Genomic DNA, 9,035 nt, shown 5'->3' with positions numbered 1-9,035 from the left:
GCCTCAGGAACTCGCCAGCTTCGGGAAAACTCCAACGGCTAGTCCGCTAAAATTCACCGGACTGTCCGGTGTGCACCGGACTGTCCGGTGCGACTCCGGAGCAACGGCTATCTCCGCGCCAACGGCTCTCTGCCGCGCATTTAATGCGCGCTCTGCGCGCGCAGAGGTCAGGCGCGCCCATACTGGCACACCGGACAGCAAACAGTACGTGTCCAGTGTGCACTGGACACCCAGGCGGGCCCACAAGTCAGAAGCTTCAACGGTCAGAATCCAACGGCAGTGATGACGTGGCAGGGGGCACCGGACTGTCCGGTGTGCACCGGACTGTCCGGTGCGCCATCGAGCAGACAGCCTCCCAACGGCCACTTTTGGTGGTTGGGGCTATAAATACCCCAACCACCCCACCATTCATTGTATCCAAGTTTTCCACTTCCCAACTACTACAAGAGCTCTAGCATTCAATTCTAGACACACCAAATAGATCAAATCCTCTCCAAATTCCACACAACGCCATAGTGACTAGAGAGAGTGATTTGCTTGTGTTCTTTCGAGCTCTTGCGCTTGGATTGCTTCTTTTCTTTCTCACTTGTTCTTGTGATCAAAGTTCCATTGTAATCAAGGCAAGAGGCACCAATTGTGTGGTGGCCCTTGTGGGGAAGTTTTGTTCCTGGCTTTGATTTGAGAAGAGAAGCTCACTCGGTCTGAGGGACCGTTTGAGAGAGGGAAGGGTTGAAAGAGACCCGGCCTTTGTGGCCTCCTCAACGGGGAGTAGGTTTGCAAGAACCGAACCTCGGTAAAACAAATCTCCGTGTCTCACTTGCTTATTCGCTTGGGATTTGTTTTGCGCCCTCTCTCACGGACTCATTTATATTTCTAACGCTAACCCGGCTTGTAGTTGTGTTTATATTTGTAAATTTCAGTTTCGCCCTATTCACCCCCCCTCTAGGCGACTATCACTTATCTAGTTATCGTTACTCTAATTCTTTCTAAACTTTCTTACTCTTTTCTCATCTACTGCTGCTTTACTCTGATTACTCTTACCTTTTCACTTCTAAAGACAAAAGTGGATTTCACACTTTGAAATCCTGTATCTAAAGTGACTTTTAGGAATAGGAAACCTAATCTTAGGAACCAAATCAAAACTATTTTTGTAAGTATTTATATGCTTGAATGGTTGTTCTTATGGTAACTGCTTGATTCGATTCTTTGATTGAGTGTGATGGGTTGTCGAGTAATGCCCACAATTACATCTGCCTATATACATCTAGGCGTAAAAGAGAATATTTATAAAATAACTAGACAACCTAGATTATCCCCATTTAAAATGTATATATGGTCACATATCTATCTCATCGTAACAGATTCTATCTTATCTTTGGAGATTCATCTTATAAGCATAGTTATCCCAATATAGACACAAAACAACAGATCAAGCTCTGCCCATGATCCTTCAATTGTGACCAGCTACTAACCTATCCGTTTGCCCACTAAATACTTTCCCTTGCAGAACTATCTTACCATATATTTCTAACCCAGATGGTCAATACCAGGAAGGGAGGCGGTATCGATCTACCTGCTAACAACCGAAGCAGGAGGACTGTTAACCAACCACAACCAGAGATGAACCCTCCACCGCTGGAACAGATCCAGTTGCCGCCTCTCAGATGCAGCTGCTGCAGCAAATGGAAAACACCATGACATAAATGCAAGCACAAATGCGACAAGAACGTTAGGAGATGCGCCAGGAACGACCGGAAATACGACAGGAAATGAGGCAAGAATGCCAAGATATGCGCCAAGTACGGCAGGAACAAGAATAACTACCACCTCCACCACCACCAGTTTCACCCAGGGATAAGCACCGGGAGTTTATGAGTCATAAGCCACCTACATTCTCTAACTCCACGGATCCACTACAAGCTGATGACTTGCTAAAGTCCATGGACAAGATGCTCAACATAGCACAATGTACTGACGGAGAGAAGGTGCTATATGCATCGGGTCGCCTCACCAGCCAAGCTGCGGATTGGTGGGATGCATATTGTGTTGCTCACGCTGCTACCAACACCATCACCTGGGCAGAATTCTCCACTCAATTCAGGAATTACCATATTCCTACTGGCCTTATGACGATTAAAAAGAAAGAATTCCTATCCCTCAAATAAGGAGGCATGTCTTTAAGTGAATACAGGGACAAATTCATCCAACTATCCCGATATGCTCTGGGGGAGGTCGATGATGATGAGAAAAAGCAGGAGCTATTTCTGGAAGGTTTGATCGGGCCACTACAATACCAGTTGATATCACACACATTCCCGTCCTTCCAGAGACTACTGGACAACTATTGCTCTGGAAAACAAGAGGGCTGAGTTTGGAGAAAAGAGGAAAGCTACTAATCAGAGACAAGCTGGAAGTAGTTCCCGTCCCCATTATACTACACCTCAAAGTACTCCTGCTCGTGGCAGTTCCAGGCAACAAACTCAATAGACCCAATCTGCTCCTCCTCAAGCAAGCACTCCAATTGGACCTGTTGATCATAATACATCCACAAGCAGGTCATGCTTCAAGTGTGGGCAGGCAGGACACTATGCCAACTACTGTCATAACAGGGCTGCTTATACTACTCCGGCTCCAATGAAGCAAAGTCAGACCTCGGGAGGCAAGAGTCAGCCCTTATCCATCAATCGGGGGCAAGTTAACCACGTGAAAGCAGAAGATGAACCCGGTGAACCCAAAAACCCTGAAGAAGTGCTGGTTGAAGGTGAAGAAGCCAGTGAAGAAGGCAATGAACAACAAGATTAGAGTATATATATATATATTTATTAGGAGTACTATCTATAAGACCTAAATATTACTTTAGTTAGTAGCTAGTAGTTACTATTTTAGGAATAATAATATGGACTATTTGACCCTATGTGTTACTAATAAGTGGTGCATCATGCTGAAATTCTTGCTTGTGCATATGTTTTGAGATACGATTGGGATACACCCTTTTCTTACTAATCTCGAGGATGAGATTTCTTTTAAGGGGGTAGGATTTGTAACAATCAAAATCTCAACTTGAGATTTAAGGAAATCCTTTAGAGAAAAAATAATCATCAAAATAAGTGCCCTTGAAAAAATTGAACTTTAGAATTCACCCTTTATAAAATAAATGCTCATAATAGAATAATATTAGCTAAATCATATCCTAATGAAGATTAGACAGTGGAAAAGTGTTTTCTATCAAGACAAAGGGATATGAACTTTGGAATATACCTTTAATTTGACTACACACCCAAAATAATATTCTATTGAAATAAATGTGGTGTGTATTTCATGTTAAAGCATTACCTAAAATAAAATCTCTACTGCTTATTAAGGCTGTAAGGGGTAGGCTGTCATTCCGTGTTCTGCCATTCCCATTCCCCCCTCCCCACACTGTCTTTCTCACTCTCCCCTCCCCGCAAGTCTTTCTCATTCTCCCCTCCCCGCAAAGCCCATTCCCATTCCCGGCTGCCATTCCGTGTTCGTGTTCTGCCATTCCCATTACCCCCTCCCCACACTGTTTCCGTGTTCGTGTTCTGCCATTCCCATTACCCCCTCCCCACACTGTCTTTCTCATTCCCCCCTCCCCACAAATCCCATTCTCATTCCCACGTGCATCCCACGCCTAGCTAAAATTAAATTAAAAAACACAAATGTGGCCCCAATGGGATTCGAACTTACGACCTCTCAAGCAAATGTGCTCGTAGCTACCACTACACCACATGTGTGTTTATGTCAATATCTGTTACAGTAAAAATATCTACTACATCTCTCTCAAAGCCCACCTGCTAACTTTGCACAATATGTAGTAGTAGATAATTATCAACGAGATTCCTGAATTATATTTTTGGATGGAGGGAGCAGTATTTAAAGAAGAGCCTTGCTTGCAATTTCTTTTGTTTGAATAATGTTTTCAACTTAAATTCTTTTTTATATGTGTGACATTTATTCTCCGTAATATATTTTCCATGGATCTGACTTGTGAGTCATTTTCATAAACCAACGCCAAAGATGAATCCATGTTTCTTACTTGGAAACCCCGAACAAACACCACTGGCAGGAGGCGCTCGCGTTGGCATCGCTCATCGACGACGAAAAGAAGCTTGGCGACTGCTAGTTCGACCTCTGGAAGCAGTACTACGTGGTCGCATGCGTCGCTGTGTTCGGCAAGCTCCGGCGCAGCTGCCGCTTGGACGCGGTCCAGAGCGACTGCACCACGCTGTCAATCTTCAAATAGGGGGACCTCATGGTCGTCGCCAACGCCGGCGACTATCGGGTTGTTCTGGGCACCGCATCCGACAACAGCGCCGTCACACCGTCCAGCTCAACATCCACCTGAAGCTCAACCTCCCACGTAAGTCACTACTTACCGGCCATGAATTCTTGTGCGCTGGGACGATGGCCGTTACTGACGTTGTGTGAGTGTCCTCGAACAAGATTTATGTAGAGGAGTAGCATATTCGGTGGTGCAACGGCTAGGTGTACTACCTCGCTGATTGCCCGGGATGCACTTCGTTTGGTAGCCCAGCCAAGAGTCACCAGTACTCGCCATGTCGTGCGCGTTCGACTACTACTATATCAAGGACTATGGCGTCATGTTGGCACCAGAGATGACACAGAGGAGGACCGACAGCAATGACCACTCGCCATCGTCGGGGTAGCTTTTGTGTCGGCCTGCCTTTAATTCTCTTCGCAAACACATACACTTGCTTTTTTGTTTAAGCAAGCATGTATGGTGGTGCGTACCTGATGACCAACAATGTACGAGGGAACTTCTACCGGCAGGTGTGACACGTGCTCTTCAATGATGAGACCATGCATATCGTGGCATATATCAGTGCTGGCTCTGGAGGGGGGCGAGCAGGGCAGCCGCCCTAGGCCCCCGGTTCAGGGGCCCCACTCCGGTATACCATATGCGGCCTTAGAGTATGTGTTTGGTGTCTGGTGGTGCGATTTCGACGACGAAAACAAGACCCAACGGCGAATCAGCATATTGCAGTATGATTTGCTAATTAGTGAAGGTTTGATTTTATTAACTATTTGTGAGTGCCACAAAATGGGTATAATTTTTAATTTTATTTAATTTTGGTGTACCTAAAGAGCATCACCAAGAAGGGTCTTAAATATGGTTATATTTTACAATATAGGACTATGACACCAAAACATTGCTCCAACATAGAATCTATATTACAAAAAATCATCAAATAATTATAGGACTCGGTCTCTCGGATCCCAAATATAAGAACTCATTGCGGAGCTCTATCCTTATTTTGTATACCTTTTTTCTAATTTTTTATTTCCTAAATAATTGATCTTTTCTAATAACATGATATGAGACTCAACTGTTGGAGCTAGCCGTAAATGTTTGTGTGACTTTAACAATTTAAATCATGTTATATTTTAATTGTTAGGACTCGAATATAGGATTTATTGTTGGGGTGCTCTTTTCAATGGTTTCAATTCATAATTATTTTTTAAAATTTGCAGTATATATATAATCATGAAATCTAGAAGGGCCCTCAATATGTATCTTGCTCTGGGCCCCTGATTTGTCCGGACCGCCGCTGGCATATATCGAAGTATAGTCTGCATAATACTGATGGTTGCAATGGAGTAGTGAAACAGCTAAATTAAAATAACAAAATTTATGTATGCCTAGGATTACAAATGGATTATGAAATATTTTTTATAACAATATAAGACACATTTTGTATATAAGTTATTATGTTATTATATGTTCCCGTTGCAATGCATGAGTACTCACCTAGTAATATCAATAATAACAATAATAATAATAATAAATAATGTAACTAAATAGATTAATATAGTTGTTGCACATCATGTTGGAGTTCCATTGGTGCATTAAACTTGAACTTAAATTAGAACAGATTTGAATTCAAATTTGAAATGAAATGAGAATAGAAGAAAAACAAAAAAAGAAAAGGGAAACCTACTTGTGGGTTGATTCTGCCCAGCCGGCCCACCTCACCGTGCCAGCCCAGTATTCGCGCCCACGCACATTAGCGCCACTGCCCGACCGGGGCCCGCTCGCCAGCGTCCTCCCCTTTTGCGGCGCTCCCGTGGCTACGGTGCCTCCCTCTGTGACAGGTGGGGCCCACATTGTCATCCCGCAGCTCGCTCAACAAACAGCCGAAGTCCGTTCGTGGATCTCCATGGATCTCGGGCGAATGGTTGGCTTTGGTCCTGGGTATAAGACTGTGCCTGGGCGCGCATCTAAATCCAGCTAAACTCCATGCCTGGTGTTGAGCCGTCTAATCCTTTGAACCTCACCGTCGCCTGCTTGGGAAAGGACCCACCGTTGGCTCTGCTTTCGCCACGACGATTGTGGAGCCGAATTGAAGCTCTGGGGCAATCGGTGGCGATTACCAAAACTTGCCACAGCTTTCCGCTGCAAAGAAATCCACCATGAAGCTACCAATTTCTCGCCGTCACTTCTCCTCCGCTGCGATTTTTCCTTGTACGTGGTCGGCCGCAACCAAGCGTTGATTCACGGTAAGAAGTCTTCGTCTCGAATCGTCTCGTCTTCCTGCTTGAGTTGTTCTAGATGGAATCTATGGTTGGGGCTCGGTCGACGTGTGATTGCCTCCGACGAGGAGCTTAGTCGCGGTGCGGCGGCGCCGCCGAGCTGGGTTCAGTTGGGGGGGGGGGGGGGGGGGGGGAGACGAGTCTAGGACCATTGATGGATCGGCGGGCGGTCCTGATTTAATGTGTGCATACCCTTTCATGTGGTTGGATCGGTGAAAGTCGCCTAGAGGGAGGGGGTGAATAGGCGAAACCTGAAAATTATAAACTTTGAACACGCACTAAGGACGGGGTTAGCGTTTGGGAGCAAACTCAAATCTATATGAGCAAGGGAACTTTTAGAGAGAGGAAAGAGGGGAAAGAAATCAAGTGAAGATCAACAAGTGAACACAGTGATTTGTTTATCGAGGTTCGGTTCCAAAGAACCTAGTCCCCGTTAAGGAGGCCACAAAGGTCGGGTCTATTCCAACCCTTTCCCTCTCTCAATCGGTCACACAGATCGGTCGAGGCTTCTCCTTAATCACTTGGGTCACTAAGACCCCGCAAGGATCACCACACACTTGGGTGTCTCTTGCTAGCTTTACAAAGTACTTAGAGAAATAAGAATGAGAAGGAGAAAGCAATCCAAGCAACAAGAGCAACAAAAGAACACAAAACACCCTCTCTCAAGTCACTAAGCGATTGAGTTGATTTGGCGGCTTGAAGAGGATTTGATCTATTGAATGTGTCTTGGAGTGTAGTCTTTTGCTCTTGTATTGAGTGTTGAGTTCAGAAAACTTTGATGACTTGAATGGAGGTAGTTGGTGGGTATTTATAGCCCCAACCACTATTCTAGTCGTTGCTGTCGATGGCGCACCGGACATTTCGGTGGTGCAACAGATAGGGCACTATTCACTGTCCGGTGCGTGCCACGTCAGCACACCGTTGGGGTTTGGAGCGGTTGACCGTTGAAGTCCTTTGTCTTCTAGCTACACCAGATAGACCGATGGCACACCAGACATGTTCCGTGCGTTCTGACTTCGTAGCTTGACATATGACTTCTGTACTGTGTACTGTTGATCCGACATCGCAGTCGACCGTTGCCCTCTGTTGACCGATGCTCTGTTGGCTCACCGGACATGTCCGATGCACACCAGACAGTCTAGTGAATTATAACGGAGCGTCCCTTGGACAAACCCGAGAGTGGCCTATTTGAGTGGTGCTCGGCCTGGGGCACCGAACAGTGTCTGGTGCGCCACTGGTAGCACTATTTAAAGTCTTTGCTCCAAACTTTGTTGATTCCCCAACTTAACTTCTTTCTTGGTTTGTGTTGAACTTTATGCACTTGAGATAAATGATGACTAGGCAAACTAGTTAGTCCATGTGGTTTGTGATGGACGTCAAACACCCAAATCGATTATAGTAAATGATTAAGCCCATTTCCCTTTCAATCTCCCCCTTTTTGGTGATTGATGCCAACACAAACTAAAGCAAATATAAAGAGTAGAGATGTAACTAGTTTGCAATTTTGATAGATGTGCATAAGTTGCTTTGAGTTAAACCAATTGAAAGAATTTCTACATATGTCTAAGTAAATGTGATTGCTTTCTTCTATTATAACATTTTGGACCACATTTACACCACTTAGGTTGTTTTTGCAAATCTCTTGTAATAGTCCTTTCAAATTCTTTTGCAAATAGCCAAAGGTTTAAGAATATGATTTCCGAAAAGCACTTTCAAGATTTTGAAAATTCTCCCCCTATTTCAAATGCTTTTCCTTTGACTAAACAATAGAATCCCCTTGAAGAAATTCTCCCCTTAGCTGTCAAGAGGGTTTTTGCATTTGAAATGATTTCTTCTCTTTTGTGAAACAGATACCAATTGAAATAATTTCTTCCTAATTTTTGAAAATTTTCAAAAGAGTTGGTGGTGCGGTCCTTTTGCTTTGGGCCTAATACTTTCTCCCCCTTTGGCATTAAGCGCCAAAAACGAAGACTTGATAGGCCTTATAATTTTTCCCCTTTGGTAAAAGGATATGAGTGAAAGTTTATACTAATGAAGGGTTTATGCGTGAGGCAAAGGATAAATAATACCGACAGAGTTGGAGTGGAAGCCTTGCCTTTGCCGAATACTCCATTTCTCTTTCAATCTAAGACTAATCATAGAGATATATTTGAAAGCACATTAGTCTTGGCGTTGGCACAAGAAGAATAAGAAATATGCATTTGTACCGAATGAAAGAGACATGATCAAAGGTATGTAAATGAGCAATGTGTGCAATGTTTCAATCAAAGTTCCGAGAATCTAAGATGTTTAGGTCATTCCTGAGTTTGCTAAAAGTCTTTTCATCTAGTAGCTTGGTAAAGATATCGACTAATTGGTTGTGGGTGCTAACATAAGCAATTTTGTTATCCCCTTTTTTGTTGGTGATCTCTCAAAAAGTGATACTGGATGCCTATGTGCTTAGTGCGCTATATTCAACAGGA

General features: G+C 44.1%; 1 pseudogene across 1 annotated transcript; it reads left to right on the top strand.

Moving 5' to 3' along the window:
- Positions 1–1,288: 1,288 nt before the first annotated feature.
- Positions 1,289–6,756, top strand: LOC100501803 (uncharacterized; annotated as a pseudogene). The gene is given in 2 exon segments (NR_157368.1): positions 1,289–1,673; positions 5,982–6,756. The product of NR_157368.1 is annotated as an uncharacterized protein (transcript).
- The last annotated feature ends 2,279 nt before the right edge of the window (positions 6,757–9,035 follow it).

Source organism: Zea mays, chromosome 5, assembly GCF_902167145.1.
Source record: "Zea mays cultivar B73 chromosome 5, Zm-B73-REFERENCE-NAM-5.0, whole genome shotgun sequence".
Lineage (NCBI taxonomy): Eukaryota > Viridiplantae > Streptophyta > Magnoliopsida > Poales > Poaceae > Zea > Zea mays.
Note: the sequence above shows the minus strand (reverse complement) of the source record. Positions and strands in the feature narration are given on the sequence as shown.